The 23,111-nt window shown below is 34.8% G+C and overlaps 1 protein-coding gene and 1 pseudogene across 2 annotated transcripts in view; one reads left to right on the forward strand and one right to left on the reverse strand.

Annotated features, from left to right (window-relative positions):
- The window catches only part of GPM6A (glycoprotein M6A), a 367,742-nt gene that overhangs the window by 97,750 nt on the left and 246,881 nt on the right, over positions 1–23,111 (reverse strand). The window lies entirely within an intron of this gene.
- On the forward strand, positions 226–731 carry LOC120363607 (guanine nucleotide-binding protein G(I)/G(S)/G(O) subunit gamma-5 pseudogene; annotated as a pseudogene).

Consider the following 23,111-nt stretch of genomic DNA (forward strand, 5'->3'; position numbering starts at 1 on the left):
CCAACATGGTGAAACAACGTCTCTACTAAAAATACAGGTACATGCACCTGTAATTCCAGCTACCCAGAAGGCTGAGGCAGGGGAATCATTTGAATCCAGGAGATGGAGGTTGCAGTAAGCCAAGATCATGCCACTGCACTCCAGTCTGGGTGACACAGTGTGACTGCCTCAATACATAAATAAATTAAATTTAAAAATTTCTATAAGAAAAAAAAAACAAGTTGTCTGGCCCAGTCTACCCACGGCCCAACACCTACCGACCCACGAATCGGCCCGGCCCTCCAGTACACCATGTCTGGCTCCTCCAGCGTCGCCGCTATGAGGAAAGTGGTTCAACAGCTCCGGCTGGAGGCCGGGCTCAACCGCGTAAAAGTTTCCCAGGCAGCTGCAGACTTGAAACAGTTCTGTCTGCAGAATGCTCAACATGATCCTCTGCTGACTGGAGTATCTTCAAGTACAAATCCCTTCAGACCCCAGAAAGTCTGTTCCTTTTTGTAGTAAAATGAATCTTAGAAAGGTTTCCCAAATCACTTCTTATGATCCAGTGAATATTCAAGAGAGCTCCATTTGAAGCCTGTACAAAAGCTTATCCCTCTAACACTTGTGCCATAATATACAAACTTCTACTTCTGTCAGTCCTTAACATCTTCCTCTCTGAATTTTCATGAATTTTTATTTCCCAGGGGTAATTGTTTTATATACACTGGCAGCAGCATACAATAAAACTTAGTATGAAAGGTTTAAAAAAAAAAAGAAAAAGAAAAAAACCTCCCATCACCTTCTAAATTTTAGTACCTCAAAAGAAAAAAATAGTCAAATTGAAAATGGTCAAGTTGCAGAAATTCTAGACCATATTTCACTGAAGGAAAGGAAAGTAGCAGGAATTGGCATATGTATTACTGAAAGATGACAGGTTTGAAATCCTTGAAAAACACTTCCAAATAATTATTGATTTACAAAAAACAGAAGCAGTATTAGGCTTTACAAAAGCAACCTAGTAGATATAAAAACAAAGTTCTACAAAGACAGTTCGTTCACTCATTCACATAGGGATGTGCGCAGCGTAAGGGTTGAAGAATAGTAAATACTCATCTAAAGTTGCAAATGGAAAAAAAGAAAATACTAAATTTAATGGAGTGACTGGGTGCAGTGTCTCATGCCTGTAATCCCAGCACTTCGGGTGGCTGAGGTGGGCAGATCACAAGCTTAAGGGATTGAAACAATCCTGGACAACATGGTGAAACCCTGTCTCTACTAAAAATACAATAATTAGCTGGGCATGGTGGCACATGCCTGTAGTTCCAGCTACTAGGGAGGCTGAGGCAGGAGAATCTCTTGAACCCAGGAGGTGGAGGTTGCAGTGAGCTGAGAAATTGGGCCACTGTACTTCAACTTGGTGACAGAGTGAGACTCTGTCTTTAAAAAAAAAAAAAAAAAAAGAATGCAACATAGGGAAAAACAAATTCATCTTGTCTGTATTCATTCAATATCCTTAACTTTTAGTCACAAATCTGTTTGTGAGGTAAGAAATAGGACAATTTCTGGTCTTTTTAATTAAATACCTACTTTGCCAGAATATTGAGTAGATCCATGAGGAAAATGCTATACAAATGTGATCTGATTTGCTATGGATTTGTGTCCCACAGTTAACTGATTAGAAAACTCATCACTTAGTTATACACTGCCTGGATGTTAGCAATTATCCACTTGTTTCTTCCCCTAATATCATTATACAATTATATAAACTTTCTAGAAAATATCCCAAGCAATTTCCGATCATCTCACTTCTTACATACTTCTGGTAACAATGGAACAACTGTACAGTCATTTGATTGAGTTATTATCAAACATCATAGGTTATACATTAAATTACAGGGAGGAATTTAGAAATATTAGACAGAAAACACAGAAAAATTGTGAACACATGCAAATGGATTGTAGTCATTTTCCTGTGAGAATCTAAGAAACAATGAAGTATTTTCCCTTAAAAACACAAACTAAAAATGATCCATCCCCAAAAATTTTTTGAAAAAAATTAAATTCCAAACAAAACAAAAAGTATTAAAAGACTTCATTGAACATATCTTTGCCAGATGTTATTTTGAAAAGAACATAGAGCATCTGAAGCCGGAGTACATGATTTTGTTTTCCAACCTCTGTTTATTGTTTTAGTGACCTTATATAATCAGTTTCCAATCATGGCAGTTCCTTCTCCATAGATAAAGATACAAATAATTATTTCAAGGATGATCAGAATATTCCTAGTTGTGGTGCAGAGGTCTCAGTACTGCTGAGTAATCGTGTTTTCTCATATAATTGTTTATATGTTCTCCATGCTCACAAAATTTCAACTTCCCAATTATCCCCTAACTCTCAGGAGATCACCTTCATTTGCACTGTCACTACTCTGAAATTCAGACTGAAAGCTGTTGGTGCCCTCTCCCTATTGCATTTTTGCTAGCCCTTTGCCAGATATCTGAGAGTTCCCCTTTCAATCTGCAGCCTCTGCGTTTCTCTGTCTGAAAGTGTCTTCAGCCTCCCAAATGCTTTGTCTGTTAATGAGGCAAAGTACAGGGACGTGAATGCCCATCTAAGAACACCCCTCATCCAGTGACTGACAGGAGCTGGGTATAAATATCCAGCTTCTCTCTTGGGATGACGGAACTCTTCAGGTGTGTGATCGACACTGGCTCTGAGTGGTTCCCCAGGTGGGTGTGGTTTCAACTGCTCAAAGTGACACGTGGATTGTAATGTGTGCTTTACTGGTTTCCTTAGTTCCCCAGATTATATTAGCCATATTAATTTCCTACTCCCCTACTAATGTTTTCCTTATCTATCGTATCTAATACCAAAACTCAAATCTCTATACCAGAGCAGTTTCTGGGGGAACTCAAGATAGCTGACCATATGTTTGTTGGCTGCATACACGTCTTCTTCACTTTTTGATGGGATTATAGGGAGATAGGAGAGAGATAGCATTAGGAGAAATACCTAATGTAGATGACAGGGGGATGGATGCAGCAAACCACCGTGGCATGTGTATACCTATGTAACAAACCTGCACGTTCTTCATGAGTACCCGAGAACTTAAGAGTATAATTAAATAAATAAATAAATAAAATCTGTAAAACGTAGAGAATTAAAAAAAAGATAGTGACCATAAGTTCCAGTTTGCTAAAACAATCCTAGCTTCATTATTCATAGTGCCTATTTTCATCCTCCAAAGTGTTCCGTTTCAATGACAAATTACATGATCATCTGATTTTAGGGATTATAGAAGTCATCAGATTTGAATGCCCCTCTCTTTCTGGTGGCAGGTGTGCACATCTGCCAGATAATACATTTTGACTCCTTCAGAGTCTCCTCCATGTTCGAAGTGAAAATCCCTTCACTACTGACAAGTGAGAAGATCTATTTATAAAGCCAATTTCCCACGGATATAAAAAGAAAACAGTTGGAAAAAGTAAATAAGACCTCGTATTTGCTAGCACAACAGGATGACTGCAGAAAAAAAAATTAATTGTTCATTTAAAAATAACTAAAAGAGTATAATTTTAGTTATTTTTGAATTAAGGTGATGGATATTATTCAATTATTTTGAATTGAGGTGATGGATATCCTATTTGCCCTGATGTGACTGTTATGCATTGCATGCCCATATCAAAATATCTCATGTAGCGCATAAATGTATACACTTACTATGTATCCAAAAAATTAAAAATTAAAAATATATATATATAAAGTTAACTTCTCTCCTCCTAGTATCTAAAGATTCTTGTACAGTCAGTTATGCTGCCTTTCATGCAGACGCAACTTTCTCAGCTGGATTTTCCCATTGGCTTCCAACTATTATTGAATCTTTTTTTTTTATTTTATTTTACAAATAAAGACAAAACTCTCTTTACTACATATGCCCTTCTGGCAGATGAAGTATAAGCTGCTGTCCTAGTTTCTCTCTTTTTGTAGCCAAACTGCTTCTAATTGCTGCTTGCATTTTTACATCTGTTTGTCATTTTCATTGAATTCCTCACCACACAAAAACCATTCCCATCGTTTCCCATGTTCAGCAAAGTACATGACTCAATTCTCAACTAAACTGATGAATGACCCCTCCATTTTTCTTGACACTGCTTTTACTTGGGTCAAAATATCTATCAGTTGTCTGGTTTCTTGGCATCTCTTCCTCCACTCCTTTGCCTCCATCTTCTTCCCCCTACCTTCTGGCAGTCTGTTGGACCATCCTTTTCTTCTTGACCACTCAAAGGGGACTTAGTGGGTCTGACTGCATCTCCACTGGCCCATTTCTATGAGAAAATGTTGAATATCAATTTGTCATTTCTTCAATTTACACTTTTACTTGCTAATTATAAAAAGATACCAGGGCGCATCTTCGAAAAGTGAAGAGTATTCCCGGTGTTAGAATAAAGACAGACCCTCAGCCTAGCTTTCAAAACTCTTTGTTCTGTGGCCACTGCTTAGCTGGAGTTTCATCTCTTGGATTCGTCGAGTTCCTCCCTGGTGCACAGCCTCTCCGAGTACTGCACCACCCCAATGCCTGGAATGCGCTCCCAAACCACACCTAAGTCACACCTTGGTTTTCACGTACTGAACTTTCACACTTCTGATCTCTCAACAATTACTTCATGAGACGACTACTCTGATCTTCCCGACAACGTGGTTCCTCGGAAAACCTGACCTCAAGCCTGTCTTTCATTCTTTAAGGAGTGTTGCTCTCCACAAGGGGAAGCAGGATTTTGCTCAGCGTCCTCTACACCGTGCCCAGCCTCTGTAAATATTTGTTGCATGAACAGTTACAGCATCTGAAAAACATTCTGTAGAAAATAAATTGTTCCTTATTACAACCTAGTTTTATTCTCAAAAGAGCAGCCTGAATAATTTGGAAAGTTAGATCGCATCACTCCTTTTCTTTTTTTTATTTTTTATTTTTTATTTTTATTTTTTGGAGACGGAGTCTTGCTCTGTCACCCAGGCTGGAGTGCTGTGGTGTGATCGTGGCACAGGGCAACCTCCACCTCCCAGTGACAAATGATTCTCCTGCCTTAGTCTCCTGAGTAGCTGGGTTTACAGGTGCCTGACACCATGCTCAGCTATTTATTTATTTATTTTTTTAATTTATTTTTTTGTATTTTTAGTAGAGACAGGGTTTCACTATGTTGGCTGGGCTGGTCTCGAACGCCTGACTTCATGAACCACCCGCCTCAGCCTCCCAAAGTGCTGGAATTACAGGCGTGAGCCACTGCTCCTGGCCCCACTCCTTTTCTTAAAATACTTCTATAGCTCGTAAGTATACTCAGGGCGATAGACTAGTCCTAGCAGTCTAAAGCCTTCACAGTTTCAACACTTGCTACATGTCTGACCTCATCTTGGCCTAAAGCAATGTTCATCCACTGAGCTCCAGCCCCACTAGCTTTGCTGCTCCTCATACATAACAGGAATACTCTTGCCTCAAGATGTTTGAACTGGTTGCTCCATATACCTATAATGTTCTTCCCTCAGGTAGAGAACACGACTTCCTCTGTCACCCCCTCACTTCTTTGCTCAAGTGCTATTGTTACAGTGGTACACACGTTTCTGACCTTATCTAAAACCCTCTGGCATTCCCAATTTTTTGGTCTCTTTTACTGCTGTATTAATTATTGCCGGCTAGATGCCAGTTCAATTCCAGATCTGTATAACTTTTAAACCATGAAAGACTTTTTTCTATGAGTGTGTGTATACATACATCCTTTTTTTCATTAAGCTTATCTACATAATCTAGAAAACCATGGCATTTTGGAAGATTAATACAAGTTTCAGTAAGTAATGCAATTATATTAAACCAGGTAACAAAATTTCATCCTATGTCTTTAAAAATACACAAATTATGAGAATTCTTCCGAGATGAAAATATCATCTTTCTGTAACTAACTCAAATACTTAATATATTATATTATAACGGAAGTCAGGTTGTTTTATTGTTTTATTATGTTTCAACATTTTCTTCTGATTGCCAGTGCTCCTCTTCTTACTTGCAACTCTTCAGTTTGTACTTGGATTAATGGTTCAGAACCATATTTGGCTTCCTTGCCTCTAGCTGTTCTCTTTTCTAATTTGCACCCAAAAGGCCATGAATTAAAGTGACTCACCTCTGCCACTTTATCATTTCCCTATAAAAAACGTTCAGTGGGCCTCTGTGTAATAATTATGATCAATCCTCTCTGCCAGTTTCAAGGTTTCTCAATGCATGTTAAATTATTTCAAGTGTAGTGAGTCCTTTACTTTTTCAATAAATGCTATATTTACTTTAGGTAACCTTTTTTTAAGGTAATTCCTTATTTTTTTAAAGTAATTCCTTATTTTTTTTAAGGTAATGTCTTATTTACTTTAAGGTAATTCCTTATTCTGAGCCCTTTTGTATCTTTGAGAATAACTTATTTATAAGAACTCTCCACACTACATGTGTTTTCCAATAAGACAATGAACAATTATTGAATGCTTACTTTATAAATGTCATGAAACCATATTTAACTTTGTTCAGAGGAATGTTTTATACTGTATATTTTATATGTGACATTTGGTGCAACTTATAACAGTTTTCAAAGTACATTCTTATTGAGTTTTTCTTACTTCGGCCTAAATAGGGCCTGTGAATTACAGAATTAATCCTCTTCTTCCCTGGCAAAAATAAAAATCTCTCTCAAGATCTGAAAGGGTGAAGACTTAGTGTGGAAATTTTATAGGAAAGTTAGAAACAAATGGCCCTAGATTTTAGGAGTTTAAAATCTTAGGGGTCATATAAAGAGAAAATTAATTACAGTTATATTCAGATTTGATGATAAATTCTGCCTAATTTGGGAAGCAAGAAGGAATTTCTATTTCTAATTATTACTAAGTGATCCATTCTTAGTCCCTGAGAAGGACAAATACACTAATCAGGCTGTGAAATGTAATGAATGCAGAGACTATATCACTGTAAACTTTTTTCCAAAAATAAAATCATTACTCAAAAGTAGAATACAAATTATAAGCCTCTATTACACATAAGCATCAGAACTATTTATGAATCTGAAAACACAAATGGATTTGGAAGATAAACATCATATGTATAGAGTCTAAATCAGTTTTATCCACAAGGTCTCTGAAACTAAAAGAATATTTTATTTTATTTTTATTTATTTATATTTTTTAGAAACAGGGTCTCACTCTGTTGCCTAGACTGGAGTTCAGTGGTGCGGTCAAAGCTCACTGCAGTCTTGAACCTCTGGGCTCAAGGGATCCTCCGATCCCAGCCTTCCAATTATTTGCAGGCACACACCACCATGCCTGGGGTCTTGCTATGCTGCTCAGGCTGGTCTGGAACTCCTGGCTTCAAGTAATCTTCCTACCTTATCCTCCCATAGCATTAGGATTATAGGTCTGACCCACAGCACCTGGCATAAAAAAATATTTTCTTGTAGAAAGGACTCTTAGAAGGAGACATGTATAAAAATGCGAGTCAACCAACTTAGAGTCTTGACCTCTGAGGAGCCACACCTCCTGTTTTAAAGAATGACCGTCTTATTACCAAATTATTTTCTCCTGGTACACAAAATATTAACAATACCAAGGTTTTCTTTAAAAAAAAAAACTATTTGAAAATAATTACAATGCTCTACAAAGAAGATAATCATTTTGTTCTCAGTATTGGCTTTACATTGTTGAAACAAATATAAATCTTAAAAAATATCCCCAAATAGCTAAATTTACTGAGTAAAAAATTGTAGTGCAATATAGTCTTCAGTTTTTTTTCACAAGGATGCTTACTGGCATATTTGTATAAAAGCTCTCTTTAAAAGCTAGTTATTAATTAGCAGTAATAAAATAACAAATCTTAATATAAATGCAAATTATATTACATTGATGCACAGTGTCACCAGTCACCATGTTTTGGTCACCAACAGACAGCATATATGATTGTGATCTCATAAGATTATAATGTAGCTGAAAAATTTCTAGCACCTAGTGACATCATAAGCATTTTAATGTCAGGGCACAATGCATTACTCACATGTTTGTGGTAATGCAGGTGTCAAAAAAAAACAAAAACAAAAACAAAAAAAAACCTATTGGACTGCCAGTAGTATAATGGTATATTACAATTACATAGAGTGCATAATACTTGGCAATGATTATAAGTTACTATGTTATTGGTTTATGCATTCACTATACTCCTGAGATTTAAAGAACTCTAGATTGGTCGTGTCAATAGCAGAATTCACCTGGGCACCCACCATTTATAGAACAAGGTTTGAAGTAAAATATGGTCTCTGCTTTTGAACACTCAAAACCCAAAGCACCTCTTGGTGACTGTGTTAGTCTGTTTTGCGTTGCTATAAAGGAATACCTGAGACTGGGCAATCTATAAAAAAAAAAAAAAAAGAGATTTATTTGTCTCATGATTCTGCAGGTTATACAAGCATGGCACCAGAATCTTCTTCAAGTGAGGCCTTAAGAAAGTCTTCGTCATCCTGGAGGGTGAAGATGCATCAAAGGCAAGAGAGGGAACAAGAAAGGTACCAGGCTCTTTTTAAACAACCAGCTCTTGTATGAACTAATAGAACAAGAATTCACTAATTACCTTGGGGAGGGCATTAAGCCATTCATGAAGGATTCACTCCCATGACCGAAACACCTCCCACTAGGCCCCACTTTTATTTTATTGTATTTTTTTAGACGGAGTTTTGCTCTTGTTGCCCAGGCTGGAGTGCAATGATGCGATCTCAGCTCACTGCAACCTCTGCCTCCCAGGTTCAAGCAATTCTCCTGCCTCACCCTTCTAAGCAGCTGGGACCACAGGCGAATCCACCACGCCTGGCTAATTTTTGTATTTTTAGTAGATGCGGGTTTCTTCATGTTGACTAGGCTGTTTTCAAACTCCTGCCCTCAGGATATTCGCCTGCTTCAGCCTCCCAAAGTGCTGGTATTACAGATGTGAACTGCTGCACCTGACCGCTCCCACTTCTAACACTGGGGTTACTTTTCAACATGAGATTTAGAGGGGCCAAATGTCCAAACCATTATCAGCCACCCAATATCAAAATAAAGCTACTTTGCTCACTGTTCGTTGTGGCCAATCATGCAGAACTCTTCAGAAAATGGCAGCATGTCTTACGGCCAGTACTACCATTTTGCTTCGCTTGGTGGCACTGATTTGAAAAAATATTCTCAATATGTTTTCTTAAAACCACCCCAAACAAACTAAATAGAGACACTAAATTGGCAAGCAAAGGACTCAACTCCTCCATATACTTCATAGCATCTCTGGGTGGGTTAGGTAGGGAGGCAGAGAAAAGGACAGAATGGGATGAAAATGAATGGGATAGAGGGCTCAGAGATGAAATGCTCAGTGATTTGAGGATTCAAAACAATTTTATAGAAATTTTAAAAATCTCTAGCCTTGGATAAACAAAATGCAAAGATAATTTTTAAAAATATAATTCTCAATTTCAAGAGGAACAATGTGTTCATACTGTAAACAATTTAGTGCAGATAATTTGATTAAGTCCAAGAAATTCCATGAATTTTCATTTGAGATGCATGCTGCACTCCACCCTCCCTACACACCATCTGCTATTTGTTTGAGATATACAAAGTTATAGATGGCGTGGATATCAGGCAGATTTTTAAAACCTCAGTTTTTAAAACTCAGCTTAGTTTTGAAGCCTAGTAGTCTTTGCTTTCATGAAGAAAACATTTAAGTATAAAACTGACATAATTTGTGGAGGTGGTCATATCATGTTCTAAGAAACTAGTGAGCATTTGGTATAAGTCTAAAGCAAGCATTAAAGAAAACTACAGCTGTGGCTGACAAGGTGTTGAATAGAAGATACTTTATTTTAGTTTTCATTTGACAGAATAAGTTCTTAATTGTTCTCATTAGGTTCTTCTCCTGAATTTTAAAAATTGGTACATTTGTCATTCTATTTACCCAATTCTTCTCCCCAAATTTCATGTTAAGTCATTTAGTCATCTGGCATGTGTATTTTTGCCAAATAAATATAAATTCTATTATAAATAATAATACATTGGATGCATTTTGTCAAGAACCTATAGATGGAAGTTGCTTCTAACAGGTTTCAGACATGAAATCTGCCATATTTTCCAGAGACAAATGTCCTTTCTAAGCCTACAAATGCCTAATGCCTGTAGCTTAATACTGGTAATTCCCAATTTGAGAGCTAATAATGATAAAAAATTAAGTGTTGTTGAAAGTTACTAACTATAAGTATTAGGGAAATTCTCTAAATATAAAATGTAAAGATTAGTAGAATGGCGAGCTGTTTTGTAAACCTACGGACTTTTCTTATTAATAAATTCCATTCATGAGTCACATTTTTATGAGTAAATTATTCTATAATAGAAAACTCCAAATTCTTAAGGTTTGAGGGGAAAAAGTGACTTTTTGAAAATATTTTGGTGAACTATTATAGTCCTGAGTCATTTGGCTTCTCTGAATGTGCTAAGCCACCACGATTTCTTTTCTGAAAACTGCTAATTCAATTTTATATATTAAGAAGTTAAATTTTAGAAATTGCCAAACTATTTATGCTTTTCTTTCATAAAAAATAAGAGTTTTGTTGCTGATCATTTTATTCCATGAAAGTAAAAATTACATAAAAATATTCTGGAAAACAAAATATTTTTTAAAAAACCTTTAAAAATGACTTAAAAATAGTAGATAGTATTTGATCAATAGTTTGCTAAGGCAAATATATAAAAATTATTGTCTCTAAAACTAATTTTTAAAGCTAGCTTAATGAAATATTAAGGAATTATTAAGAAAGTTGTACTGAATTTAGGCTAGCATATTATACATATTTTGCTCAACTTGATTTAATTACATACTCAAAAATCACAAGTACTGGAATCATATTCTGTTTGAAAATATATGTAGAAATTGTATTAAAATTACTAGCTATATGATGAAAATGAAAGTACATGGAAAGTTAACTCAAAACATTTTCTGCCACTCTACATTTTTGGACAATAACTTGTATCTATTTAAATTTAAGAAGAATCAGCATTACATGCAAATTATGAATAAAATTTAAATAACCTAACATTATTATTTACAACCTTTAAAACTAATTAATTTATAGAACCTAATGTTAAAAACTAGCAAGTGTCATTGTGGACTTTTACAGTGGAGAAAAATCACTAATTATCTACTTTATTCCAGTATTTTCTATGAAAGCCTCCCAACAGAAAGAAAAAACTAACTGAATATATCTCATAGTGATATGTTTTGAGCTCTGGAAATAGTTTGGAGATAGGTAAAATTAGCTTCATGTGTGTGTGTGTGTGTGTGTATATATATATATATATATATATATATATATATATATATAAAAGATGAATAGTTATCAGATGCTATATATATAGCACGATGAATAGTAGATTAGAAATGATTTTTGTTTAATTTTATTATAATTGAGTTTCCCTCTTTTAATTTTTAGAAGAGATTGTTTCATGCTCATGTTTTTCATAAAAAGTTGCAAAATGTAAAGAGCATCTAAGATAAACTAAAAGAGTACCATTTTAAATAACACTAAAGAAAATGGATGAAGGGCATTTTAAAGGAGGGTTCTGAATGTCACCAGTAAATATATTCCATGAAAGTTTGGATAAATCAGTGCATAAAGATCTGGCTGCTAACTTTATCCTATTTCTGGTATTCAGAAATGCATGTTGCATTTCTTTTCTCTGTAATCTTACCCATTTATCATGATTTTGAAAATTACAGGCTTAACTTTCTCAAATTCCTCTGTAGTATAGCTTGTCTCCTAAGAATCAGAACTGTCTAATTGGTACTCCAGCATATGCACAGGCACCTCAAATTCAGCTTACTCAAAAATGACAATGACTTATTTTTGCATTATCTTGTAAAAGCTGATTGGGCTCAACAACCACTCAATGTAGAAACACAATACCATACATAAGAAATATAAGATATTGCCCTTTTCTCTCTGTATCTTTCCTATCCCTATTTCCTAGGCTCTGTTTATTTGAATTTCATGAATTACTTTTAAAACCATTGTCTATTCTGCCTCTTCATTCCTACCATTTTAATTTAGGGCATTCAGAGGATCTTCTGCATTTATTATAATTACAAAATTGATTGATCTCTTCTAGTCTATTTTTCACACTGCCACCATTCTTAGTTTTGACATATGTATCTGAGGATATAATTGCTAATGGAAGAAATCCCCAAATATCTTCACTTGGAACGCGGGACCCTTAATTATCAGACTGTGTCTAACACCTTAAGCTACAAGAAGAAAAGAAAGAATGAAAACCATACAAGAAAAATAAAAGTAAAAACTAAAATGATAGGTATGGATCTCAATTATTATTAATTAAACTAAATATAAATGCACAAAATACTTCAATTAAAAGACAAATGTGTCTGAAATGAAAACAACAAAAAAGTAACTTTCACAATTTAAAAATACATTAAATATAAGGGCACAAAAAGATGGAAAATAGAAAAGCAGAAAAAAGGCATAACATGCAAATACTAAACAGGAGAAAATTATGTGACTATTCTGATACACACAAAGTAAATACTAAGACAAAAATAATTGCTAAAAATAAAGAAGGACATTTCATCAACAGGCTTAATTCAAGAGAAAGAACAATTTTAAATTTCTAGGCACCTAATTAAACAACATCAAGTATACAATATAATAACCAGCAGACCTGAAAGGAGAAATGAACAAATGTAAAATCCTAGCTGAAGTGTTTGGCAGACGTATATCAATATCCAACAGAACAACAACAACAAAAAAATCCAAAAAGTCAAGAAGGCTATAGAAGAGATGAACAAAATGATTAACAAACTGACCAAACTGATGTTCATTTAATATTGTAACCGCAAGTTGCAGGATATAGTTATCAAATGCACACAGAATAGCTAACAAAATAGACCATAGAGTAAGGAATAAAGTAAGTCTCAACAAATTTCAAAATGTTTGAAAGACACAATGTTTCCTCACCAAAGTGGAATTAAGTTACACATAATTTTTTTAAAGTAGGGGCAATATCCAAATATGTCAAATTTAAGCAATATATTTCCAAATCACTTATAAGTCAAAAAGAAACCAAAAGAAAATTAGAATATATTTTGAATTAAATAATAATAATAAGAGGGCATAGCTCCAAACCTTTGATATGCACTAAATCTGTGTTCCAGAGAAATTCATAGTCATAAATGCATAAATTTTAAAATAAGGACTGCATGTCACTGATCTAAGCATCCACCTTAAGAAATTAGAAGAAAGATAATAATAAAAATAAGATGGACAATCAATATAAAAATTTAAAACTCAGAATTTTAAAATATCTAATATTATTTTTTAAAACAATTAATATTGTATTAGTTCTTTTAGTTTTTTTTTTTAATAACCCATTATCAATTAACTTTCTGGAGTTCATGAAGAAAAAGGGGTAATACATACAAAAGTCTTCAATAGTCCCTGGCACGTACCATGTACTCAAAAGATATTAGTTTGTCTCCCATTCAGTTTTCCCTAGCAGTTAAACATTGAAACCTTAAGTGTTAGCTGCCCATCAATACAAAACACTCTAGTAGAAACCTTCTTTTTCTCTGAAATTAAAATATATATCCTGCTTCTGGGTCCAATGTTCAGGTATTATTTTTCAATTTGTGTTGGAATTATCAGGGAGACTAAGGAGGAATGGGTAGGAATTGTGTATATTTATTGCAGGAAACTCTAAATTGCTGAGTATAATAAAAAGGGGAAAGACAGGAAAGTAAGCAACTTCCAGGTCCTCAATTCTTCTTTTCAATATTCCTTTTCTCTGAAAGGAAAGTGCAAATTGTTTTCCTTTTTGTGACACTGTCTTATCTACTGTGGGAGCAATAAAGATGAAGATAAGAAAGAAATACTCTGAGAGAATCGTGATGAAAACTCAGAGAAGACACGAAATACCAGATTTTTTACAAAATACACAAAGTATTCATGAGCTAAATGTAAATCTGTTATCCTGACATACATTAAGTGTGTACTTTTTAAACATGACTTGAAACTGTAGGCAACTGGTTAATTTTGGGGACTTGAGGCTATTATTCAGCAGTAGCCAAACAAATTTCCGTGAAAAATTAAGCAGATGAAAGTGTTTTCTTGGGCCAGTTTCTCCATATGTGAGTCGGCTGCAGCTGCCATTGTACTTACTTTGCATGTTAAATTTTCGAATTAGCAAATGAGAAAGATAAAAAACAAGAGCTTTATTCTGTTCTGTTAAACAAACATTTGTTGCCCATCTTGTGCCAAGCACTGAGCTGGATGCTAGAAGAACCCAGATGAATGAGTGCAAGTCCCTGCCTCAAAAGACCTAGTGTACTTGGCAGGGAGGCTGCCGAGTCTTCCATCCAAGATGATGCAAATGTGTGGTTCACAGAAATCCTCACAACGAGCATACATTATAATTATTCCTAAGATGCATAAGAATCACTCAAGTATGGAAAGATAAGATTGGCAGAGAGTGCAAAACAACCAAATACATAAAATACTCAACATGGTGTGTGGAGAGAAATTACATCATCACTGGTATTGCCAAGATGTATGTTGCAAAGTAAGGAAAAAACGTTACTTGAGGCTGGAGAAGGAGACGGGGGTCAAGTTGGGTTGACTTCTTCTTGTGAACAAATTTGAGATTTTATTTATTTGGAGTGGTATAGTCAGATTTATATTTTAGAGAGATCACACTGTTTGTAGTGGAATGATGGATTTAAGCTGGGACAAGACCCGAGGCAAAGAAATAAGGTGTCACCTTGAATAGCCCAAACGAGAGATGACTGGGGTTCTCATTAGGATATTAGAGCGAGTAGCAAGAATAAATTTTTTAAAAATGAATTAATCATCTGCTAAACTGAAAGTGGACATTTTGAGCACTTCCAGACAAAGAGGCTAAAATTTCCACCTAATTACTATGAATAACAGCTTCCCCCAAAAAAACATACATTCAGATTCAGAAAGTTTGCATTCTAGATTGCTAAAAGGGAGAGAATGATTATGTAATGGGGGAAACAAAAAACCTGATCTAAACAAGGGTATTGCAGAATCACTTTCTGCAGCTCCGCTTGACTAGGAGTTTTGTTAGTTCTAAAGTGAGAAAGTATGAAAAGTTCTGATGTTAGCTTCATTTTGCACATCTTATGTTGCCTATACATTAACCTGTATATAAAAGTACAAAATTGTGGATTCAATTATTCTGCACCAGCCCTTTGTTTGGTCTTTTAAAATACCAGATTGAAAATCTAGTGTTTTTTAGAAAAATTATAATTTAAAGGTCAAAATCTGCAGCAAAAAATGGCATTTGGAATTCTCATAGGTAAGTTTCCGAAGTCTTTGACCCATCATAATTAGAACCAAGCTCCTCATACACAACATGGGTAGAACAAAAATATGTCTGCCCTTTAGAGAATGGATCTTTATATAGTCATTTTTGTCCAGGAACTTTGATTTTATATTTCTAATCCTATGCGAAATCTGACTTGGTCATTAAAGAACTAGTTTCTTAGATCAACTAAGTGATGATTAAGGCCATCTTCTGAAAACCTTGAATATTAGACATCAGTAGAGTTCAGGCTTCACACACTGATGTATGTTTATATTTGTGGATTATCAATATACTAACTGAAATAAAAATCAGGAAGTGAAACTTGTTGCTTTGTGTGATGACTAGCAAGTACTATAATTTGAAAAATTGTAACCCATTAAAAATATAGTCTAATCTCTTGTCCTGCATACACTGTAATACTCAAATGCATAATTTAAAAAAGAAACCTAGAAGTAATACATTTTCATTGCTGTCCTAATAAGACTGAATTAAATATTATATCATTATGAGGGAGTATGAGGTACAGGAATATTGCTATACATATTGTACTATGTACTATGCTTTAAATAGCTCTCAATATCTTTAAACTATGCTTCAAGATATTGTGGGTTCCATTCCAGACTATCACAATAATGTCAATATTGTAATAAAGTGAGTCACACATATTTTTGAGTTCCCAGTGTATATAAAATTTATGTTTACACTATACTGTAGTCTATAAAGTATGCAATTACGTCAAAAAACAATATCTATACCTTAATATAAACATATTTGCTAAAAAAATGCTAGTGATCGTCTAAGCTTTAAGCAAGTAGCAATCTTTTTACTGATGGAGGGGCTTGCCTAGTGCTCATGGCTGCTAACAGATTAAGGTGGTGGTTGCTGAAGGTAAGGGTGACTGTGTCAATTTCTTAAAATAAGACAACAGTGAAGTTCGCCACATTGATTATTCCTTTCACAAAAGATTTCTCTGTAGCACATGATACTGTTTGATAGCATTTTACCCACCAAAATTCTTTCAAAATTGGCGTGAATTCTCTCAAACCCTGCTGCTTCTTTATCAACTAAAATTTATGTAATATTCTAAATTCTTTATTGTCATTTCAAAAATTTTTACAGTATCTTCACCAAGAGTAGATTCTATCTCAAGAAAACTTTTTTCATTCATAAGGAACAACTCCTCATCCATTCAAATTTTATTGTGAGATTGTAGCAATTCGTTTACATCTTCAGGCCCCATTTCTAATTCTAGTTATCTTATTCTTTCTACAATATCTGTACTTCCAGATGTAGTAGACTTCCTGCACCAAAGTCTTGATCTCCTGAAAGTCATCCATGAAAGTTGGAATCAATTTCTTCCTAAGTCCTGTTGATGTCGATGTTTTGACCTCCCTGCCCCCTACCCCGATGAATAATGAATGTTCTTAATGGCACGTAGATTGGCAAATCCCTTCCTGAAGGTTTTCAATTACCTTTGCCCAAATGCATGAGAGAAATCACTATCTATGTCAACTACAGACTTACAAAATGTATTTCTTAAATCATAAGGTTGGAAGGTTGAAATTACTCCTTGATGCATGGGTTTCAAAGTGGATCTTGTATTAGCAGGCATGGAATCAACAGTAATTGCCTTGTACTTCTCCATCAGAGCTATTGGGTGACAAAGTATATTGTCAGTGAGCAGTAATATTTCAAAAGGAATCAGTAGATGTCAACAATGGGCTTAAAATATTCAGTAAACCATGCCATAAACAGATGTGCTGTCACCCAGGCTTTGTTATTCTATTTATAGAACACAGTCAGAGTAGATTCAGCGTAATTCTTCAAGGCCATAAGATTTTTGGAATGATAAACGTTAACTTTACCAGCTGCATTTGTCCGTAACAAGAGAGTCAGCTTGTCCTTTGAAATTTTGAAGCCAGGCATTGACTTCTCCTCTATAGCCATGAAAGTCCTAAAGGACATCTTCCAACATAAGGATGTTTTGTCTACTGAAATCTGTTGTTTAGTGCAGCCACCTTCATCAACAATCTTAGCTAGATCTTCTGGATTACCTGCTGTGGCTTCTATTGACTGAATTTCTATAATTTATCAACATTAGTACTTGATGCTTCACCTTACAATTTTTATGGAAATGGCTTCTTTTCTTTTCTTAAACTTCATGAGCCAAGCTCTGCACATTTTCATCTTCTCTTCTTCCACTTCCCCCCACCTTAATCAGCCTTCATAGAATTGAAAAAAGTTAGAGCCTCTCTTTGGGCTTCAGAGAACGGAATGGCTGGAGCTGTGAGAACACATACAACTTTTATTGATTAAGTTTGCTGTCTTATATGGGCATAGTTTGTGTCACCCAAAACAATACATTATCAGATTGGTGCAAAAGTAATTGTGATGTTTGCCAAAAAAAAAAAAAAAAAAAAAAAAAAAAAAAAAAAAAAAGGTAATGGCAAAAACTGCAATAACTTTTGGACCAATCTATAATCACTGATCACAGATCACCATAACAAATATAATAATAATGAAAAAGTTTGAAATATTGTGAGAAATACCATATGTGACACCAAGACATGAAATGAGCCCATGCTGTTGGAAAAATTGTGATGACAGAGTTACTGGATACAGTTGCCACAAACATTCATTTGTAAAAACTGCACTAACTGCAAAGCTTATTAAGGCCTGCATGTATAAGAAAATGGCATATTTAACTTAAAAAACTCCACTAACTGCAAAGCTTATTAAGATGAGGCCTGCATGTATAAGAAAATGGCATTATTTAACTTAAAAACACACCGAAAATAACTTTAAATGTATACTAATATGTTCCTTGGCATCATTTATATAACTTACATTTTATGTTTTATTTCTCTGCTCAAATATCAAGCATAGAGCATGACATGATATCTTGACCCCTATTACCACACATTTCTGTATGACACCACTTACAATGAATGCATCTGTAAAAAGTGATGGGTGTCATCAAATCACCCTTACTTTTTTTCATATTTACATAAAATGTCATGATAATCAGGGTGTGAGTTCCTCTTTAGATGTCCTTCTGAGAGTTATTATATGTCAACTTCTCCACAACAGAATGGCCAACATGAGTTGTCAGAGAATGGAAAAGCTGCCCCCACATCATCTATGCCTTCTGCGTCCTTTATGGTCTAACTACACCCACCAGGTCCTGCCATTTCACAGTCGGCCTATATGTAACCTTCCCAAAGCTTTAACCATTTCATTTTGTACATAAGGATCAGATTCCACAACTGTATTCTGTTAAAAATATCCTCTAATCTTTATTAAAAGTGAGCCTATTTCTTTTCTTTTCTTTTTTTTTCTTTCTTTCTTTTTTTTTTTTTTTCTTTTTTTTTTTTTTTGAGACGGAGTTTCGCTCTTGTTACCCAGGCTAGAGTGCAATGGTGCGATGTAAGTTTTTTTTTATTTTTATTTTTTGAGATGGAGTCTCACTTTGTTGCCCAGGCTGGAGCACAGTGGGCCAATCTCGGCTTACTGCAACCTCCACCTCCCAAGTTCAAGTGATTCTCCTGCCTCAGCCCCCCAGAGTAGCTGGGATTATAGGTGCCCACCACCATGCCCAACTAATTTTTTTTTTTTTTTGAGATGGGTTCTCACTCTGTTGCCAGGCTGGAGTGAAGTGGCATGATCTCGGCTCACTGCAATCTCTGCCTCCCAGGTTCAAGTGATTTCCCTGCCTTAACCTCCCAAGTAGCTGGGATTACCACACTCAGCTAATTTTTTGTATTTTTGTACCAGTATCACCACACTCAGCTAATTTTTTGTATTTTAGTAGAGATAGGGTTTCACCATGTTGGTCTCAGAGTCCTGGCCTCAAGTGATCCACCTGCCTTGGCCTCCCAAAGTGCTGGGATTACAGGTGTGAGCTAAAATGCCAAGGATATTTCACAACAGCTTCTTATCTAAAGCTTTTAAAATAGTTCCAGATGAAATCCAAAGCAAAATATCATTATAATTATAATCCTCAGGGAAATTCATTTATGATATGCAAATAAAGTATATCTATTGCATCATTAGTAATAAAAATGGTAGATTAAATTATAATAAATTGCAAATGTGAGAGTTGAGATGATGTGATCAGCAGAACGGGGAAAAAGACTTGCATAGTATTGCAAACAATTTATATTCTAAATGCTTGAATACACTAACACAAATTTAAATACAGCAAAATAAAATGCTTTAAAGAGTCGGAAAAATGAATATGAGGATATGTTAGCATGTAGTATCATAGAGCATGTAGAAGACATGAAATGTCATAAAATATAAAATAGAGACAGAAAACTGATTGCATAAAATCATTACATTTTAGGACATATGAGATGAAAATCATGGAAATTCAATCAATCAGTAAAATTATTTTTTTTTTTTTAGTTTCTCTTTAATACCTAGAATGGTAACTTATTTTCCCAAGGATACTGTAGGAAAAAAAAAAATCTTCAGTTTACTTCTTGTCACTAATCTTATGATAATCTAACTGTATAAACTAACCATATATTACTGTAATATTGAACATGTTCACATTCAGTAAAGTGCTTAGATTCCACAGAGTTAAGTGATGCTATATATAATAACAACACTTGTATTAACTTGGGGTTTCTGGAGAGAGAGGAGTTTTCCTAGCTGACTTGCCAGAAATAACCAAATCTATTTTGTGCAAATTATATGACAGATCATTCTGGAAAAAGAAGAGCTGATATAGTGTTGTATGTGGTTATATCATAAACAATTAATAGAAAGTGATCCAGAGTCACATAAGGCAGTCTGTTTTTATTTTTTATTTATTTTTTTTTATGATTCAAGGAAAATAAAATTGTATTTTATCATGGAGGGGAAAAAAGGTAAATTTTTGAACATTGGAGAAAATATAATTGAGGGAGCAAGTAAAAGTAAACATTATCCTTAGAAATAATGGCTGACAGAATTTGCTCTGTTTTTGAGAGCACTGTTAAAACAAAACAAACAAACAAAACAGGAATCAATTGAAGTTAGCTCCTTCTTCCCTGGCATTTTTTTTTATCCTGTTTTCCAGTCTGGGCAAATGGTGCCAGGAAGTACCTAACTGCTGAATACTATGGTGACTTCCTGATTTTCTCTTTCTTCAACACTTCCACATACTAATTCAGTCTGTTCTATCTAGTAATTTTGCCTAATTGTGGATTTCTTACTTAGGAAGACCATATCTTCTATCATCATTTATTTCATAGAGCGTTGACTTCTAACTTGCCAAGGACGATGGTTTGAAAGTCAAATATTTTCAAATCCCTGTGCTTTGTGGAGCTCTCTCGTGTCCTTTCTGGCCTTCTTATGACCCTGATGATAGAATCGAGGCCTGTTGGTGAACAGCACACTAAACAGTTCCCTGATTTAGGGAGTGGATCTGCAAGCCGACGCCTTTTCTCCACACTGTCCTTCCTGCTTGGAATTATCCCATATTTGCCTAATTATTGTCTCCTGGTCTTTCAAACCAGTCACACTTGGTCCCTTCGTCTTCCTCAAGTAGAATATGGTGATCCTTCCTCTATGCAGTATAAAAGTTGGCTCTAAGAAGAAAGAAGAATTAGGCCAAAGAAAGAGCCTGCCAGGAGACATATTTCCAGAGTTTGAAGGTTGGTTTCAAGTCCTTGACTGCCAAGAATATCCACTTTTAACACATGATAATAAAGCAAAACAGCCTTTATTTCTATCTTCTTCTGTTTGCTTATATAGCTCTTACATGAAATTAAAGGCAAAGACCTCTTCCTGCCTTTTAAACTGTGTTCTGGAGCATCTCCAAGTTGGTTATGCCATCTTCCTTTCTTGAAAGGGATCTGGGGACATAATCAACAGTGAGACAAGGCAACAGCTTACTTCATGAAGCTGTGTCAAGGCTCCATCTGCAGAGAGTAAGCCGACTCTGTCCAATGGTTCGAAAGGAAAGTGTCATGCTTGACAACCTGCTAACAACTAAAGACAGAATGTTCTCTAGTTTCAGAAAGTATCATTTAATCAATTCCATTAGTATTCCTGTGCACTGAAACATAGTGTCTACATGTCCCATATGGGACACAGAGTTAAAACCCACAAGGATGAATCCATTTCCAGAGCGAGATCTGCAACTTTATTTTTTTGTCTGTTACAATACATAAAACAAACCCAGAGATTTTCAGCATCATTAATATTTGATGTTCCATGTTCAATATACTTTAGTTATTCTTAACCAGAAAAAGAGTTTAATTTTACCATGAAACATGTATCTACATAAGCTAAAAATAATATTTAGTGATGTTTCACATTTATTGTGAGAAAGATGCTGTTCAAAATGATCAGAAAACAATTATAAAGATACTAACACATTCAGGTTAATAAAATTCATGTATGTATAGAGAAAGCACAGACACATTATAAACTTAGACTGCAATGCAAATAAAAGTATCAAAGCAAAATGGACTGCAGATAATTACATTTTATAGATGAAAATGGGAATGTAATTTTAAAAGGAATCTAGTAAGTAAACAGTTGTAACTGAACTGATAAACTCTGAAACAATGTATTTTTACCTTCATAAAGTACCCTATTTGAGGCCCCAGTTAGTGTTTTAATGGGAATTAACACTCCCTTTACTACATGAGAAATTGTATTCTTTGGCATTTAAATCCCAATTCTTCTTTATATTACAGCAAATTATTTGCCCCCTCATATTTTAAACTATTAGCCTTCTTAATGGTCTCCCAAATTCTGCCTTCTTCACTTTCCAACCCAGCATGTACACAATTTTGACATATTTTTCTAGAAATTCTATTTCCATTTTTAGCATATGACTCAACTAAAATACAAGTTGCTTTGCAAGGACCTATGTGAATACCCAACAACTTGATCATGTTGTACCTTCTGCATCAAGCATCAGCCTTTGGGTACTGCATTTTCTACTGTCCCCTTAACAATGGTGCTCCAACACACAGCAATGTGTCAAGTAGGATCAAGGTTCATAAAGGGGGAGAGCTTTGTTACCTCAGAGTTTTGCTTATGTCAGTTACCCCAACTAGAAAGATATATGCTCCAATCTATCAATTCCCTTGTTCCTAATCCACTTATTAAAAGTATTACCAAATCAGTATTTTTCAACATATCTTAATAAGCAAATATTTCAATGACTTCTTTTAGTCCTAATCCCTTCCCACTCACTGCTAATTCCCACTAAAACACTAAGTGAACTGTGGTTGAAAATAATGCCTATTCACTAGATGTGTGGGTGTATGCCTGGCTACCTGAATCAACAGTCTCCTTGATGTGTTCATAGCAACAACAGCAAGAATAACAAGGTCCTCGGTTTAAGGGAGAGGGATTAAGGTATTGGAAGGTAGATGTTAATCACATGAAAAGTAGAATCCTTTTTATCCCAAAAGTAACTTCTAAGCAAAAAAATAAAAGAACATCTAAGGATTAAAAAAAAAAAAAAATTCCAAACTTCTAACTCTCTATATACAATGGGTTAATGTTAAAATTGTATTTCTAGTCACATAATTTAAACACATTTGGTTCAGTTGCAAAGCTCTAACCTAAGTAGGAATAATAATCCCAAAATGCTCAATGTTAACTTTAGGACTACATTGTAGGTACTTTCTTTCAAAGTTCACGGTTATTTAATTCAAAGTACAATAACAGTATTCAAACTTAAGAAGGAATTAGAGGCAAGG

This window comes from Saimiri boliviensis, chromosome 3 (genome assembly GCF_048565385.1).
Source record: "Saimiri boliviensis isolate mSaiBol1 chromosome 3, mSaiBol1.pri, whole genome shotgun sequence".
In the NCBI taxonomy this organism is placed as follows: Eukaryota; Metazoa; Chordata; class Mammalia; order Primates; family Cebidae; genus Saimiri; species Saimiri boliviensis.